The sequence below is a fragment of the Rhea pennata genome, chromosome 3, assembly GCF_028389875.1.
Source record: "Rhea pennata isolate bPtePen1 chromosome 3, bPtePen1.pri, whole genome shotgun sequence".
Lineage (NCBI taxonomy): Eukaryota > Metazoa > Chordata > Aves > Rheiformes > Rheidae > Rhea > Rhea pennata.
In genome coordinates, this window is record NC_084665.1 from 16,081,185 (window position 1) to 16,101,011 (window position 19,827).

Consider the following 19,827-nt stretch of genomic DNA (forward strand, 5'->3'; position numbering starts at 1 on the left):
TTCTGTCAAGTTCAGTTACTTAGTTGACCCGAGAATCCATTGTATTCAGAACTATCTTTTGAAATTTAGAGATCTGTGTTTTATTTGGGATGTTTGGAAGATCTGTTTGGTTAGAAGGCTGCGATTCTTATAATCTACTTTGGCTATGTCATACCTTTTCTAAGATGCCTACAGCGTCTTAGAATATAGCTATAACTATTCTTCTCAGTTTACCATGAGCGAACAGGGACTGACTTTGTAATTTTTATTGTCATTTTGGCTATCTTGTATCCTTTTCTAAGATGAATGCTATAGGTGTGGTAGTGTTTTAACAGCACACTAGCACCCAGAGGAAATCAGCTCTTCTCTTTAGTGAACATTTCATTGGAAGACTGTGATAAAATGTAAATATATTCCATGTTTTTTTCTCTTTTCTTTTGGTTCACTGGAAGAGTTGGTTTGACACCACCTTTGCTAATGTTTTTAATGGGTGCCATTATTTCATATTGCTGTGCTTTACCTCATACTATACAGATCTTACCAAATATACTGTGTAATATACTTGGCAAACAAAACAGAAATTGTACAAAGTTATTACAAATGGGCATTATACAATCATAGTGAGAAATTCCCAAACATCAATACCTTGTATTTTGTATTAGGTTTCAGAAAGATCTAGAAGTAGAGAAGGTTTTGCATATTTCCATTTCTTGGCTTGGCATTTGCAGCCAGCCTGTCAGATCTGGCCTTTAGCTACAGATTTGACCTACTGTAAAACAGGCAGTTCAAATGGTGCCTCTGTGGAGGAAGCTACTTGACAGCCAGCAGATCTGCAAACTTCTAAAAATATTTTCCTGAGCAACCTTTCATGCAGGATTCTGTATTCAGTTAGTCTTAGCCATTGCTTCAGTTTAGAAATGCTGCTGGCCTAATTCCCTTCTCGCACTCATGTAACTCTGCTGGCTTTGACAGTGCTGGTCTTGAACACCAGTGACAATGAGTTAAAGAACAAATATTGTATTTCTAAATGAGTGTGTGAGTCACCGAAGGAAACACTTTGATGCAGGATGGGCACTCAACCAGTCTGCTCAGAGTAAGCTAGGTTATAGCATAAGCAGCCTCATGCTGATTCCTTCTCCATGTGACTCAGCCAACAGAGCAATTTATCTGACAGAAACTTGCTTCTCTGCCCATACACTTACTCTGCAAAATAATTGAGGTCATGGAGTAAGGCGCTGAGAAATCCCCTTGGATTCTGGTCAGTAATAGTTCATTTGAATAACCTTTAATTTGCCTGAGACTTGGATTATTTGGGGAACATAGTACAGTCACTTTGCAGATTACTTTGACACTAGGTGTGCAAATACCAGCACAAACTGAGTGCTCCCTCCAAGAAGAAGGAAGGTGTCGTGGGGCAGTACTCATCAACACACCATCCAGAAAGCAGTGGGAAAAGGCACTGTTGATGGCTTCCTAACTCTTAAAATAAATGCATCTTTATCATCCAGTCTGTGAACTAACAAAATAGGCAGATTATGAGAATTGAGTTTGAACTAAAATGATCCTTAATAGAGACTTCCCTGGATTTTCCTTTGGAAAATAAAATGCTTTGCTAGGAAGAAATATAAATAAAACTTGGAAACAGTTAAAACATTATGTTTTGTTTTGATTTTTGCTGATATTCATTTCAAAAATAGAGAAGCTGATTAAACATTTTCCTTTTAACTGACAAGAAATCCAATGTTTTTTAAGAAATGAGTGTTTTGTAAAGGAAGCACTGACAAGTTGTCTCATTGCTTGATACTTCCTGAATATCAAAACAGTTATTTTAAATGCCTGATCTACAAAAGAATTTTATTTTCCAATCTAAAACAACAAATAATTCTTTTTCATATATGATTTTATTTTTGAAGGTGTTTAGGAGCCTGGCATTTTAGTGATGGCTGCACAGAAAAAGCCTATCATATGTCAACAGCAGGCCTGTAGCTGTCTCTCTGTCTTGTTTTTCCCTTTATTCCCCTCATTTCTCTGCATGTCAGATGACCTCATACATCATTATTTTTGTAACAAGAAATACAACATGTCACACTTCTGACCTTAAAAATAAAATGTGCTCTCATTAAAAGTGAAAGCAACTACCCAAATGCTTCTTCCTCTACCTACCTAAATGAGAAGCCCCAATTAATTGCTGTTTCCGCAACTTTATATGAACTAAAGCTCTAAATGCAATAGAGCTAATTGAGCTTGTTTTTATATTGAATGACATGGGCTGAGCAGGAAGTGATGTCCCTTCTTGATTGCTATTAGTAACACCTTCTAATTTGTCCTGAATATCTCACTCTCTTAGTCTTTGAGGTGATACTCACCTACGTGACTAAATACGGCACGCTGTGCAAACCCGTTGCCACCAGCACGACCAGCCCGGCCAATAGACTAGCAAACATTTTTTGATATTTGTAGGGGAATGTGCTGCAGTGTTGTACTATATATAATATACAGCATGAGATATGTAACAACATGATGAGTGGGGAGTGTTCCTGTTATTTATACTGGAAGCAGATAGAAGGGACAGGCATAACTGCACAACCATTTTATTTCATTAGCTAATTAGCATCATCAATAATACAAGGCAACCTTTGGCAAATATTTGCTATTTAAAAGAGGCTTTTGAAGAGCCAAAAATTTCACAGATTGCACCTTAATATCATTTTCTCCAGAATTCACCTGCACAATTAAGCTGAAATAGATTAAGCTGATCTTTTTTTTCCATTATTTACTTTTTCCTTTTTCTTGCCAGAAGCATCACATGAATGAAGAAGTGTCATTCTGAATAAACTTTTATTATATCAGAAAGCCTGATTAGAAGGTAAAGAACAGCTGGGCTTCATATTTTATGAGCTTCCTTTGAAAGAAAGCTTTTTGAACATACTGCTGTCAGTTGGTATTTCTTTGGCTCCTTTAAGTTTTCTTTGCTTTAAGTCAACCAGTGTGTCTTACTCGTATGGCATAGAGCATTTATCAGAAAAAAAAAAGTGTTGAAAACAAGGAACAATTTAACATATTTTATTCTGTTTTTCCTTTAAAAGAGATATCTGTCTGTGTAGATGCTGGTAGTGATGTTGCTCCTGCAGCTCTGGAGTTCAGATCTCATGGTAGCTGTGTTTCCAAAAAGGGATTGACAAGCATATTACGTGTTCAGCAAGAAAGCCCTAACAGTGATCCTGGAATAACGTTTTGAGCCTGGAACATTTCATTAATAACGTTTGGGCAAAACTGACTTGAGGGCAAACTACTAGAATAGAGTCAGGAGATGGAGCTGGGTGACTTCCTATAGAAGAAAGCTGCTCTGCAGCTTTCCTGTATGATAGTGGCAAACCATTCAGTCTCCTTTATCTCAGTTTTCCACCCCAAAGAACAAGAGTAACAGCAGCTCTGATTCCTTTTGTTAGTCTCAATTACAAACACTTGCGTGAGAGTGGCTCACTCTTTTACCCTCTCCATGCAGGCAGCTTCTTTCTCAGTTTTATCTTCATTCTCAGCTCTCTTCTAGTGGCTGCTATATAAAAAATACTAGGATAAACTAATGCCTGCAAGGCAATAGGCAGGTAGCCTGATCTGTTAAATCTTTTTTTCATTCTCTTCACGTGGCATAGTCTAAGGAGTGCTATGTGGCAGAGATGGTAGGAATGCCTATATTTTTCTGAGGAGCTGACTGAGCTTCACGGTCCAGTTAAATGGGATATTTTCAAATAGAATTTCATTGAAATGTAGTCAAGAGTCAATTCTGCCAGAGCAGCAGAGATCACCACCAAGCACTAGAAAGGAGGTCAAATTCATACTGTGCTATATTCACTTTTTAATTTTCACATGATAATACTTCTTCCATTCACAACCAGCAAATTGAGAGGCTGGCTCTAGTTATAAATGCAAATTTCACATCTTTAAATATCTTTCAATAAATAAGCAAATTGGTTAGTTTCCAGTGAATATGAAAATCTTCTGGAATGAAAGCAAAATTACCTCTTAAAATTTTACATCTTAGAATGTTAGGTGATGCTACATTATCACAAATGAATTAAATCTTATGCTGAAGTGTTTTCTATTAAGCATCCCCTTTACAGTATAGAAAATATGGGCAGATATTTTTAGCACACTCCCTCTAGCCTTTTCCTCTATCTTTTTAGATGTAAGCATTTTGGCTTGGAAGCTCAGCTGCAGAAAATGTCTTCATTATAGGTTATGCCCCCTAATAATGATCTCTTATTTTAAAGGAACTTTGGGTAGTTTGCACTATTAAAATTAAGCAGTGCTAATTCTGAATCATTTGACCCAACAGCACTCAGGTTCGCCAGAATAATGCCTGTTTGTTTGTTTGTTTTAATAGAAATACACCCCAGTTGTACACAAACCAACGTGTCACAACTTTGTGGCAACTCCTATTGGTTTGTAAATAGATCTTATCAATGAAACAGCCAAAAAATAATGAAAATCATAATCTCCATATGCACTTTATTGATATTATTGGATTTTCATTGATTTTCTGCCACTGCAATGGAGCTGTGATGTATTGTCTTCTGTCACTTTTGCAGAGACAGACTGCTTGACCTGAAGAATCTGTCAAGCCTGGGGAGCATATTTTACAGCCTTGTACGCAAAAGCCACTTGACTCATAAGCATTATCTCATCAAACTCATTGTAAGGTAAAAAGAGCAGGAGGAGAAAGAAACGTGAGAGTGAACAGGGAGATAAAAAGGAGGAACAAAGCAGGATGAGTCATTTTATGAAATTCCAAGAAATGGGAGATTATCTTCTGAGATCTCTTGCGTAGAGTCTATCTGGAAGAGGCATTTTTTTGTTGTTGTTTCACATGTGTAAGATGACAGACTATAAAGCTTCTTGAAGAAGGGTGTTAAATACCTCAAAGAGCAGTTCACGAGAAGCTAAGGCCTCAGTAGATGGAAAGAAGGTAGTAAGAGGGAAGTTGTGGAGGAAAAACGTGTTCTCAAACTGCAGGTACAGGCTTATATTTGCTCTGACGCACCCCCTCAGAAACCTAAGTTCAGATAGCACAAAACAAAAACAAGACAAAATGGGGCATTAATCATAATCTGATGAATGTTTGGCACTACATTGTTGACATGCTCCCTTAAGAATATGCTGATTTCTTTAACACTGTCTTGTGACAGAAAAGGAAACATAATGTTAAACTGCTGACATTGTTTCTGCTAAGTAAGAAAAAATGACTGTACAACTTTTATGTGAACAGTATTTTAACAAGGAAGATATTGAATTTATGAGTGTACATCACCATTCACAAACACACTTTACTTATATAAAATATACTTTTATTTGCTTTCTTGAAAATAAAAGCAAATAAATCACATAATTTTAGATGCTTTTGTTTTATTTTACTTGCTCCTGTCATAGTGAAAAGTGTTCACATCCATCTCTAAAATACTGATCTAGGATGCTGTTCAGAAATATTCAGATTTGCAGGAATCCTGTAGTTTTTAAATATAACTGTTTAAAAAATCTGTGATTAATATTATTTTCTACTTTTTTTGATGAAACAGGCACAAGCTGAAATGGGTAGAGTGAAAGGGTTTAAATGAGTACATGCTGAGAAGCAGAAATTTTGTAATGTAATATAAGTTGGCAATATCATTAACTTTGTGATTTTCTGTCATTCAGAGCAGGGGGTGAAAAGGGGGTTTGCAGCAGCAGCTGAACAGATTTAGAGATGAAGAACAAACACCAGGCTAAAACTAGCTGCTGTTGCATTATTGGTCATCTGGAATTTCTGACTTTTGATTTGTATAGCTGACTTTTCCCACAGCTTTGCTAAGGTTAAGATTTGCCACTATAAGAAGCTATTTCTCAGTAATGATTTCTGAGAAATGCTTTGTAACTAGAAATGGATACCCTAATTCCTAAATTAAAGCATCTCTTTTCAAATTGATTCTCTTTTCAAAATGGATTAATTGTACCCAGACTACAGCAATCTTTATGGGAGTTTCCCAACAGGAACAGTCAGTCTGCTCTCATTTCAGGCTCCCACTTAAGGCAGTCTCCACAGCAGGAAGTCAGGAGAAAAGCAGTATCTTTTATACAGTAAAATATGCACTGTCTCACTTTGTATTTCAATAGTAGAAGTGGGACTTCAGGTGATAAGGATTTCAGAAATACACTACACTAGCAGAAAGATGGACTAATTCTTTGTGTGATTCTGCTAATCTACTTTTCCATAATTCAATGTAGCAATCAGACAAGAGCCTTTCAAAACAGTGCCTGTGTGTAAAGTAATGTAGTAAATTTTCTTTTGACTCACAAAAATGAAGTGCTTGAAAAAGCTCATTCACCAATAACTTTGTTCCGGTCTCTTGCAGTAACATTAAAAATAACAAAACCCCAAACCCCAAGCCTCTTCCTGTTTAAAGATTTGCTAGTGGTCAACAGCTAGTTCTTCAGGGGTTTTATTCATTAAAATATTTTAATAGAGTCCCAAATAATTATTTTCAAGAGTGTCTGAAGGGCACTAGAGATCAGTAGCAAACAATAAATTAACTGAGAAAGAATTTAACATAATGTCACATGGTGCAAATAAATGGTATGAGTTACACTGACTGTAATTACCATTTAAAAAAGAAAACTGGCATTTGCATATCCTTCTAATAGAGTAAGTTTCCCTCTTAGAAATAGATCAAGCCTGAGAAATAGTAAGGTTCATCCTCTCTTTAAAAAGACTTTTTTTTTTTTTCTAAATAAAGGTATAGCAAACTAGTTTATTCATAAATGTGTTGTCAAGATATCCAGTGTTTCTGAATTGCTCTGTCTAATGCTTGTGCAGAGGAATGTGGCCTTGTGTTAGAAGGTCAGGGCCCCACTATGTCCCAAGAACATCTCATCCTCATGCCAAGGAAGGCACAGATGCCTTCAGTTGGTTGCTGCTGGCCCCCTCTCCTAAACTACAGCACAAGCTTCGCTCCTGGGGAGAAAGGAAGCAGCAAGGGATTTGTTCTGTCTGGCTTCAGTATTAAAAGTGCATAAAATTTACACAAAAACAGAACTATGTACAGTGTTACAGATACATACTAATTATACAAGAATAGATCACAGATGTTTTCTCATCGTGAATGGCAGCTCACACTGCAAGGGTACTAATTCGTTTTAATAGTAGCACTTTGCGCTAAATTGCTCCCTGTATAGAAATACTGATGAGATTCATATCAAACTATATATCCTCTTGTATCCTTTGGTAACCTCTTAAAATGACAAACAAATAATGTCCTTATTGTAGCTTGAAAATACTGTATTAACAGGGAAATGTGACCACATCAACCAGAACTGAGTGATAATCATGTTGCTACCAGTAAAATCAACTAAGTTTTATGATAAGGTTCAAGTCTATAAGCTGCCCTGAGCATGAGTAGCAGGCGCAGTTTTAGAGGCATATTTGTTCTGTTTGCATCTGTGACTTGTAGGCAGTCATGGGAACGACTTTTGGCCAAGTGCATCAGTTCATCAAAGCTCTAAATATCTGCACGCATATATTAGAAAAAGAACAAATTCACACTTTCAGCCAGCAGTCTTCTAGGCATACAAGTTGGGATTTTTGCTCCAAAATTCATGCAGGAAGTATCTGATCTGCTTTTCTTGATAGTGCATACCTAACCTTCTTGACCACGTGATAAGGCACATGGCAGAAAATTGCTGCCAAGCAAATGGTTTGCTACTTAGGTATCAGCCTTTGGTGAAACTTACAGTATCATCTAGGCTGTAGGACACATTCCAGAAATAGGAATCTCTCTTACAAACAGAGGGATCTGTCATCTCTTGCATTTATAAGGGCCACTGATCTCCCAAAGACTTTTATATCTCTTTGCCTGTCTGCATCTGTTACACTACTGGAGATGCTGCAAGCCCCAATTTATCTAAGGTCATTGAGGAATGCTCTGTCCTCTATCTCATCTTTCTTTCGTTCTTTCAAAAAAGACAAACAAACAAACCCCAAATCTCCAGATCTCCTTTGCACAGAAATCATGGGCAATGGTGCTTTATAGTCTATGAATACTGTTTACTTTGTTTTTGTATTCAGCTCAGTTATATCCATTTGATGACCCTTAGGTCAGCTCTTACCTGATGTCTACTCAGACTATAAACTCTTTCGGGAAGAGACTTTATCCTATGTTTCCATAGCTCCTGGTTTAGTGGGGTTCTACTGGTATTTATTAATGAGTCAGTGTGCAGTCATTTTCTCATGTAGGTAAACTGGAATAAAACTAGGGCACATCACAATAGGATCAATATCACCCATGCCAGAAAAAATGCTTGTGATCTCATTGCAGAGCCATTAAAAATAGTGGCTAGAACTGGAAGACTACTGGGAACAGTAGTGAGCCTGATATGGAAGTGTTTATGCCATATGTGAAAGAAAAACTTCAGAGATAGTTTTATCCAGAGTGGAACAGGAAAACTTAAAAGTTGCATGTCATTTAATTCTGAAAAATGACCTGAACAGATGTCAAAATTATTAAGAAACAGCATGACAGCCCTTGGATGCCAACACTTGGAAATAAGACAATCAAGACAAGGAGCTATTGGAATAAATGCAATGAAGCTAAACTGTGTATGTGTGTGAGTGTGTATGTGTTTTCATAAAGAGAAAGCAAAAGTCTGTGAGTATTGGCTTAATCACTTGCTTCCAGAAGTCAGAAATATCAATTAAGTTTGCCAAATTATGAGGAGCTGGGAAAGCTGTAACTCTGGTGATCCCTGGTATTTTGGTTTTCTTTGAGGAGGTATATCTTAGATGCATTCCCCGGCAGCGATTTATAAAAAGAATGGACTTTTCAGAGGGCAGGTATAGACTAAATTGTAATGTTAGACATAAGTCTGAGCAAAGGCTAAACACTTCTTTAGCTTGAGGCTAACCTCAGCTCATACTTAGTCCTCATTTTTCTCCTCCTGTCTTGCTGCTCAGGACAGTAAATTCCTACTGATCTATTGGCAGTAGCAAACCATGCTGTGTCTCACTCCCGGCTTCCCTGACCAGCTGGCAGAGGGGAGGTTTGTTTGTCCATTCCTTGCTGTCTCCCTTTCTGTTCCCTAATACGGTTTATCCAAAGCAGAGGAAAAAGTTAGAATAAGCGCATAAGTTCTTATATCCTCCATTTGGAACTAAACCTCTCCTCCATGACAAAATAACAGACCAGTCAAACATCGAGTTGCTGCTGTTCACTCTGTTTCTCTTCGTAGCAAAACCAATCACAAAATTTTCTATTATATCTGCTGTCCTATTTTTAATTGTCTCCTTGGTGCAATCAGATCTTCACTGATTGATAAAAATACTTTTCTCCAAAAGATAATTGATTTTTTCCCATTTATTTCCTAAGCAAATAAATTACAAATTCACTTTCATTAAAACATTTTATAAATTACTGTATTCATTCCTACTAAAAGTTAATTAAGAGCAACATTACTTTTTTTAAACACATAGATGTAGCATTTCATTTATGAACTTACTATAATTACAATATTTACCATCTTTCATCACTGATCTCACTCATCAGCTTCCAGAAACCTACAAGTTCAACACAGTCTAACATTTGAAAGCTATACCCAGAAATTGAATATCAAAACTTCTATAAAAAGAAAAGGGAAATAATATATGGTAATAAGATATTCAGTGTAAGAGATCTGTCAAAAGAACGGATTTTTTTAGGTAATTTTGTCACTTGAGCAATCTATCACTTCCTCTGTGCCTTTCTGTAGGCTTGGTTCTGCCAATATTACTTGATTCACATATGGCTAGTACCAGGGTAAATCTATATTAACTTTAGTGAAGATTAAGTGCTTATACTGATGCAAACAGAAATGAATGCAGATACCATGAAAATAGCTTAGGTTTCTTTGTCACTAAAACCCAGGGAGACTGTTTATAATAAGGCACAAGATGACACCTAGCTAATATAGGTTGTGAGCTCATGTCCAGCCAGCTTAAAACATAGAGGACATTGTGCCTGTCAATCTGTATTCCTATGGACATATCCCTTGGTAGCTGTCTTACTTATCAAAGAAAGAAGAGAAGGGAGTAGACTCCTAACTTCTGTTTCAGAGTTCCCTGTAACAGCGTTGTTTTAGGAACTAGAGAGGTAGAACAGTGTGAAATCGGACAAGACTAGGCACTTACGGATACGGCTATGCAGGTAGACATTCAGCACTATGTTCACTTTTCAGATGAATGTGTGAGGCAACCTGTAGCTTTTATCGGAGCCTGTAGGTCAGCCTATGTCTGAGGGCTATATTCCCTTCCCCCTCCTCATGGGCATTCAGTTCTTAAAATTTTGGGGAACACTGGTAATTAGCATAGCAAAACAGAACTCAGTGCAATCTGCACGTGTTCTTCATATCTTTACATACTGAAAGTAGATGGTAAAGGAAGACAGTCTGAAGGATTTCTTCTCTGAGGAGCCAAGATCACCGTGGCAGCCCCCAGCGTATGTTAGTTGAGACTTAGCATCTATCTTCTCTCCCTACACCTCTGCTTTGTCCCCTCAGCCCTGCCTATTCCTCCTCTCATCCCACCCATCCCAGCCGCTGTCCCTGCAGCTGCCCTAATTCCTGTCCTCCTGCTTTCCCCCCTCTCTCCAGATGTTGTCCCTTGGATCTGCATCTCCTTTCTCTCTCAGATATCTAATGCTATGGGCTTAGGGTTGGAAGCAAGGAAGAAGCACAGAATACAGCTGCTTACCCACCAGCACAGCGGTCACTGCTCATTTCCTTCTCTCTGAAGCCCTAGTTGTGGGTCTTACAGCTTGACTGCTGCTCTTGTGCATCTGGCAGCCAGATCAGTGAGACAGCATGTCTGGCCATGTGAGCCCTCCCTGCTTGCTCCACAGCACAGTGCTTCTGCCTGAGATCAGTAGAGCTGCTTCACAGTCAGGGTGCGTTTTTATTAAAGAGGCACCATCAGCAGCAACACTGTAAGCACCCCTCAGAGACACGCACACCTCACTAGTGCAAACTGTGGCTCTGGCTAGTTCACCAGCATAATGCAGACAGCAGGACTTCATCCGGTTCTCCTGTCCTAGGTCCAGGAATACATACTTGTGCATGTATCTGCAGCAGCAGATTTTCCAAAACCCAGCAATCCTGAAGAAACCCAGCTAGCAAATTTAACACTTTCTTTGCTAATATATTATCAATAATAACAAATCTCACTGTTAAAATGTATACCTTTAAATTAAACATACCTGGCTTTAGCTTTCACTTCCTTGTCCTTGTTATGGTTTTTTTCATATCTCACTATCTCTCATATTCATTAGTAGACTCACAGCCTCCTTAGGCAGAAGTTATCATTAGTAATGGTAAATAAATGTTTGATTTGCCGCAAGCAGACTGCCCACACACGTACACACAAACAGCTATTTACATAGTGTTAATACAGAACTTAGATCAAGACCCTCAGAGCTACTAGAGGAGGTTAAAGGGCATCATAGAAATTCCAACTAAAAAAATATTCCTCTCCTACCCCAAAACAAAAAAAGAAAAAAAAGAAAAGGCCTGTATCATGTAACTAATGTCATCTGGAAGAGATCCAAAGGCTAATGTAAATATGGCACTAGAAGCAATTTCAGAACAAACCCCACAAATCCCCATTCCTTTTATGTTTTATTTTAAAAAGAATATGTTACAAGAAAGCTGAGATCTTGTTTCAAATTTAAATTATGTAAAAAAATAAGAAAAATCTAAGCTGTATTCACAGCTGTCAAATTTAACAGTGTCTGTGCACATACTATAAAAGCTAAAATATAAATTCACACATGAATTTGGATTAGAGATAAAGGATCAGATCTGTGACCTGGATAGGGAAGGCAACATTCAATATTTAGCAGTGACTAACATTAGGAAGAAGAATTCATGGCATTTGGATGGAAAGGCTTACATGTGGATAAGGGGGGCAGGTTGTGAAAAGGAAACTAGAAAAGTTGGGGAAACCTGTGTATAGGCCAGAGGGTGTGCATGTGTATACATAGAAAAGACAAGATAAGAAAAAAGAGCTAAGCTGCACGTTATAATTGCCTACAGTCAATTTCTGTCAAATCAGCTTCTCAGATAGAAGAGAAATGTTCAAGCAGATTTAGTCTCCCTAAGCACCAACAGGACCCACCAAATAAAGCAGCAAAGACATTTTAATCTCCGGTGGATTGTCACAATTTTTGGTTTCAGTCTGCCCACCCAAATATATACATCAAGCTATTTCAACTCATTGTCATCCATATGTCAAGACAGATATTCAGGAATGCTAATTTGGACAGAAATTCTGACTTCACTGTGAATAAGTTAGAGGGGAAACAAGAAGCTATACGACTGCTCTAGGAAGTCTGACTTTAATTTGGGACAGAGTAGTGGAGTTATCTCCTAGCCAGCACAGTGACCAGGTACCCAGGAGAGCTAATTGTCTTCTCACTTTTGCTGCTGCTGCTGGATGGGTGACAAATCTTTTTATTCTCTGTGCCTACCTGCTAATGGGTATTAAAAATAATAGGTAGGAGCAAGGAGAAAAGGGAAAAAAATGGGTATAACGAAATAGAAAGAAAGTATACCACTGTCATCTTCTTTGAAAAGTATTTGGACAGCCCTGATGACCAAGGACAGACAACTGCAGCTAATGATGAAAGCAATGCAATCAATAAAGTTATCTCAAAATGTGGAAGACAATCCTCTCTCTTCAGAGCCAAAACACCAATATTTCTAGGAAAAAAACACCAGAAGACTATTCATACCATTTTTAAAATGAGGTTAGGTGGCATGGTAAAGTAATATATGCCACTAGCTTTGAAATGCAGTCTGCAAAAGTTGACATGGCTTTTGTTTGCCTGTGAGTTTCCATTTGGAGGTTTACTTTGCAGAACAAAAAAAAAGTGTATGAATTCTGTTCCCTTCTTCCTCTTTACCCATAAAAGTCAAACTTTGCAAGGTCCTAACAATAAGCTGAGTGCTGATGAAAAGGAAACATCTTTCATATGCAAAAATTATGAGCTTTGTGCTCATTACTGTCAGCGCTGGTGATGCTTAATTCCAAAATTATCATTGGGCAACCTCCTGATTGGCAATTGTGATTGATTCAGTGCTGTATCATAGTTGAGTTTAATCTGTGTTGCAAAAACATGTCATTGCTTGGTTTTGGACTATCTTGAGGATGTTTTGTCATAATCAAATTGAGTTAAAAAAAATTCTCTGATCTAAATTCAAAATCTAAATGTTAGGTTGATTCTAGAGATCTGAATTTGAAAATTAAGAGTTTTGGTCTTCATTGGACTTATGGTTCTGCACTGAACACATACTCAAAACCAATGATGATATAGAGGAAAATGAGCAAAACATTATATTTGCATTAGCAAAAGTGAATTTAAGAAACTCAAAATGGAAAGCAATACATAGAAGAGGCAGATGTTCTGAATCATTTGTTTGGTGAAGGCTGTAGGAATGGTGCTAGTCAGAACCACGCAACGAAAATACCATAATCATTTTTCCTCATCCTACGTCTGGCTTCCTGGGTACATTCTAACTGTAACATTTTGGTGGACCTGATGCTACATTTCTATGGTCATACCTGAATTGTGCAACAGATTTACTGCAGAGATCCCTAATCTGCTTTGAGTATCCTCAACAGCAGTACAGCTATGTCAGCCCAATGTGGAGTCTGGGTTAGCTAGTGCTGGCAAGTGACAGATCTTGTTAGGGTGTGGAGGGTATAGTGCTAACATGACCATGCTGCTTCTGTATCTGAGAACATTTCCTTATGGCATTGCTCTTGGCCATGTGGATGCAATATTCAGTATTGGTGCTAGGACAAGGATGTCTTTGTGTGGTATAAACACACTCAGAATGTGTATGTTTCTCCCACATGTGGAGGGAGTGTTTTACTTTAGGCTTCTTCTTTCTATAGTTTTTAAAATGTTTTGGTCAGGTTATTACAGCGTGATCTCTAATTAAATTAAACAGTGATGAACTTACTGACAGATATGTGTAGATATGTACATCACTATGATGAATCAGAACTCCAATATATTGGTATTTAGATGCTTGTCCAAGTGTTCATTTGTGTACATATTCCTTAAACTACCACAGGCTATAAAATCATGTTTCTGTTATGTCCATACAGCTGAAGAGGAGAAAGAACAAGGACCTGCTGCCTTGCATAGCCCACCTAAGAAAGGCTATGATTTAGCCTGCTAACCTAATCATAAGAAATCTAAGTATAGCCTAAACCGGAGACTGACCTTCTTTAAACCTCAGCACTTCATCTGCTGAATTTAGAGAATTTGTTAGACTCTCCTAAGCAGAGGTGGTAGTGGTTGCCAGCATGGCTAATAGCCCAGGTACCCCTACCACTTTTCAGATTCAGATACCAAAAATATAAGAGGAGATAGGTGAGAGCCTGCACCCCTTGGAGAGAAGCACTGGTTCATGCTCTCCCTTGTGGTGTTTGCCATTGTGGGATGAATTCCACCTCTTCCTACTTCTGTTTTTGCACAATCCCTCATGTAGGGCTAAGCTAAATGCCACAGTGTAGCCCTTGGTATTCTACCAGTTAAAAAGGAAATGTAAATATTGTGATGGTGTGGATGCAAAGCAGTAATGTACCTAATAAAATGTTTGCTAGTGGAGCTCTCTCACTTGCTGGAAAATGTCATGACCCATATTATTCAGTGTATATTAAACAAGCTGTCAGCTAAGAATATTTGTGAAAAATAATATTGGATGAAAAATTCAATTTGAGTATTTTGAAAGTCTGCAGCATTGAATGTCTACTTGCTACATTTGCCAGAGCCAGCCTAAAGTAAGTGTACTGACTGTGTCCTCCTGTCAGTTAACATTCCCATATATTGTCAACTAACAGCACGTCATGAATGTAAATTGTCCCATAATTCAAAGTATCGTACAGCATAGCAAGCTCACAGTTTCTGAGCTCTGAAATATGCCATAAAAAATACACTGATAACTGTCTATAAGATAATCAACACCTTTAAATGATAAATTTCTGAGATAAAAACGAACAATCTGTGGCATGTAAGAAGTGGAAACTTTCCATACCCTGCTCCCTCCCTAACTAAGTGTGGAAAAAACACTGTGAGATTTTTAGAATAGACTACCAAGCTTTGTACCTTCAGGCACCTAGTTCAATTTCAATTTAGGCTACCAGTCAGGGAAGGTAATTATCTGACAGCTGTTCTGTGACCTGCGTAGGAGACATTAGCTAATAAGCGCAGTCCAGTTTCCTCCCCGTGGACAGGTATCACCATCTTGCCTAGAATGAGTCAGTGCCCTCACAGGCGGTCCTCACACAGGCCAAGGACGTACCTGCCCAGGAATGAGCTCACCTCAGGGCACGGACACCCCCAAAGGAGGTCCTTAGAAGAACAGAGAAGAAAATCTGCACCTTGGCGGAGGAAGTGGGAACTTTCCTGCATCCTAAATGTTCTTTAAATACGTAAAGGAAGGAGAGGTGCATGGCTCAGGGCATGGGTGAGGAACACTGCTGCCTGGGGCTGCAGCAGGGAGTGCAACGCTCTGGTACAGGCGCCTGCTTCACCAAGGCCAAAGCCTGAGGAGAAAGGCTGCAGCGCCTGCTGCCCCTGCCTGGGAATGGTGCAGCGTGAGAGGTGGCAGTTCCTTCCTGTCCCCTGAGCGGTGAGCCTGTCTTTCCACAGCTGTGAGCCTTGCTTGTGGCTCACGGGCACCCATGCCTGTCCTGTGCTGGGAGCAATGCTGACAGGACCTAAAGGCCTTTTTGCCTTCCCAGTCTGAACTAGGACGAGGGTCTTGAAACCTCAGACTAGTACCTAGAAAGGGAGCTGTTGTTTTAGGTAAGGCAGCTCCTCATTTGGGAGATGGAGAATTAGATTGCGGTCCCATAATAGTCAGCCTTCAGGACTTTTGAGTGATCACACAATATTCTTTAGCCTCAGTTATCTGTCTTTGGATTTTGATAGTAATAGTTTCCTTTTCCCATCCTCTATCCGTTCTGACTGTAAATTCTTAGCACAGAATATATCGACCTGCTTTTCTCTTACTTCTCCTTATAGAAAGAATGTAGGAGAGTGTTGACTAAATATGTTAAATAAGTCTTATCAGTCCCCAGATTTGTGGCATTTTTTTTTCTTTTTGGATCTATAATGCTTCATAAAAGTAAGTATTTTACTTGTTTTTTCTCTTTGCTTTAATTCATTCTGTCTGCAAGTACAGAAGGTGCTCATGTTGACTTGTGAGACTAGTAAACAGCTCCTAGTTTTATTCCCCAGTGTTCCTCCCCATCAAATCTATCTCAGTTTCTATTCCATCTCTTCCTGGAGACACTCAAAGGTGCCATTACTGAAGAACTGTCTTTGATCACTTGAATTAGGCTTAAATACTTCTGCAGTGAACAGGCAGACATTACTTCATATCTCAATAAAATAAGTGCTAGTCTGACATTTAAATGTCATTTTGACACACTCCTGACCTATATGTCTTTGTTCCTATGAAAAACTTCAGGGCTGATGTCATATTTAAAAGTATTTAAATCAATCTTAAAGGAAAAAAAAGAATAATTATATGGCACATTCCAGGGACAACCATTTTTTATAATCATAGAGAAGCAGTGATTCTTGTTCAGCATAAATATTTAATAAAGATTACAGAATATATCTTAGCAAATATGAAATTCACTTGAACTTTGTGAGCCCAAATTTGCTTCTGGGGGGAAAAAAAGAAAGAAAGAAAGAAAAAAGAAAAATAAGAAAGTATAAGAGACAAATCCAGCAGTGAACTTCTGTAGTGCTACAGATGATCTTTGAGTACAGAAAAGAATTTATTTTCTTTTCTAATGTCAGAAACTAGTAAAAGCAACATCACAAACAGGAGCTGCTTCAGGTAGAATAGTAGATTTGTAAATGTGGGAGCAAAGGAATGGACATGAAAATGAGTACCACATCCAACGAAATTTTTGAGAGACCTTTTTTTGACCTCAGTAGAACCCACTCACTTTAGAACAAATCAGGGACTGCAACTGGGAGACTGCAAGCAACAGAGAAGAGATATCTAATTTCTGATCTCATCTTTGTATCTGTCCAGAGGTACAACTAGGCTGCTTTCAGGATTAAGATCTTCATATTTGTACAAAGGGAGGGAGGGAAACTTTAGAAAAATGAAAACAAGTAAAAGGAAACTTTAGAAACAGGAAAAGTTCCAAATATGAAGCCTGATTACAATCTGGAAACAAAAAGAAAAAAACAGTTAAAGACTACTTTTTGTTCATTTTAGTAGGATAGTATGAAAAAGCATTTATTTGTGTTTGCCTGTAATCCTTTAAAATAACAGGAAATAAATCAATAAATACATAAACAGCTATATAAGTAATTCGGTTATTATTCCAGTCATTTCCAGATTACGAAGGAGTAAATATATATGGTCATAATCTTTATATATATTTATCTCCTACTGGACTATGTATTTTATCTCTTATCTTTTGAACATGATTTGCACGCTTTTTATTCACGCTCTTCAACCAATTGGCAAGTTTTACATTACATGTAGATGTGTTTTTCAGGAAGTCTTGAATTTTTAAGCAAAAGCCATTTAAGTAAAATGCAACATTCTGAAAGATTTGGCTCATTTTCTTGATTACAAAAATGAATGCTAACTTTTAAGTGCACAAAAAGAGGTAAAAATTGCTGGATTTGCCTGTTTCCCTGAAAATGCCCTTGACAAATAAGCCATGTCCATTAGTTCTTGTTTTTCTTCTAAAATCAGGAAACCAGGCTATTGCGTTCAAGTGGAAATCTTTAAAAAAAAGTTCTCTTGAGAACTCTTTCTTTTCATAACAGTTGGAAAACATTGTAGTACACTTACAGCCAGTGGAAGCTTGATCACTTTCATTCTCAGCCTTGGTGAATGTGGAATTTAACACAGTTATTTACTGTTACTGGAATATGAAGTATTGTATTAGCTAAAAATTATCTTTGTATCGAACATTTCATTGACTGTTATTTTCTTCTGCTCTAGGATGCAAGGTCTGTAGAGGAGATATTCACAGCTGAACTTCTCTGTAAAGTCCAATCAAATAAAGTTCCATATATTTTCATATTGCTGCCACAGTGCTGTTCCCTGAGATGCTGTGAGGCAGCATTTGAGACTCCTTGTGCATATAAGGCAAATTAATAGATAGATAAGTGACCCTTATACTGTGGCTGCTCTGCAGTTTGCATATGAGATGTGATCCGGGCATCCACATGCACTGGTAACCTTGTAGTAACCCCGTGGTGGGTAGTTTATATGACATCAGCTGGTATGATTTGGGAACTACTCATAAATATAACTGGATGATTACAGGGAGGTGTGACCTGCTGTTCTCCTATTTGGTCTGAAATAGCAGATCTGTATCAGCATTTTTGAAAGCTGCCATTCAGCTCAAGACCTAGGCAACACAGCCAGAATTTGTCCGGACCCGTCTGTCACAAAACAATAGCAAAATTCCAAATGTGTCCACATGGTCAGGTGCCTTCAGAGAGTTTATGCAGATTATTCTGGGTTAATTTAAACCTATACTCCAAAGTAATGTTTTTATTGGAAGGCATGTGTGGAGACTGAGGTCACCAGGGACAAAAAAACACCAGTGTGGTGTGTCTGCAAACAGAAGTTTCTGAGCATCACAAAGCACTACAGAATGTCTTATGCATGAAACAAAAAACAAACAACAACAACAACAAAAAAAAAAAACAGTGTGCAGTGCATGAAGATGTAATTTTAATGTTTATGAGATCCTATAAACTTTTTAGTTTATAAAAATAGGTTTTCAGCTTGTCTGCCTTTGAGTAAATCTTAAATAATAAAATTTATTTTGGATGATTGATTATAAGACTCCAACTCAGTTTAAATCGTATCTCCCATCCACTTTAAGAAACAAAATGATTTTCTAGCTTTGACATCATGTATCATGTTAAATTTGAGCCATTATGTAGTGGGGGCCCAATTCTGTCAGTCTAGTGCATACCCCTGAGGTCTGTATTGTTAGTGTCTTTAACACAGCCTCAAGTGTAAAAGGATAAAGCCTATGAACAGCAAGTTACGTCTGGTCACCTGATAAGTATGTCTCAGTATTACTTGCAAGCAGGATGTCAGATGAGTGAATTGCCACTGCCTGCACAGATAGATCTGTACTAGTCCCAGTACTTCTATTTAGTGCTGGGAATGTCTGTAAGAAATTCACATTCTCCACGTTGAGTCATGTTCCTAGAAGTCCCCGTAGTTTAACTGGCAGACTACAACCCAAGAGCTGACTTTTCAAGGATATAGGTGGCAAAAAGGGCTGTACAGACATATCCATATAACTGTGAAGGTAGATTACATTTTGTTACTATCTCTAGGTCTAGTAAGATTACTTGATAGTCTGTTTTTATTAATGCATTTATAATGGACAGTGAAAGGCAGCTGGAGTTTGGATGAATTTTCTTTCCTTGCTCAATAGTACAAATTAAGATGCATTTAGTTTATTACATAGTATAAATTCAATATCTTTCATGCCAAGAATGTCACAGCTTTTTTATTTTTTTTTATTATCTGTAACAGCTAAAATGAGGTGTGATACCTCTTTATTTTGCCATTTATGATGAAATGCACCCATCAATATTTTCCCTAATGGACCAACAGAATAGGAGATATCAAAGAACTGAAGTACAGAGCAGTCCTTTTGCTCTTTGCTTGCTGGACATGTTTCCATGCTGCAGAATCTCTTAAACAGACATGTCTCTTTACACTCACCAACCTCAAAGCAGAATTTAAGGGAACAAGGGGGATGATTCCTCT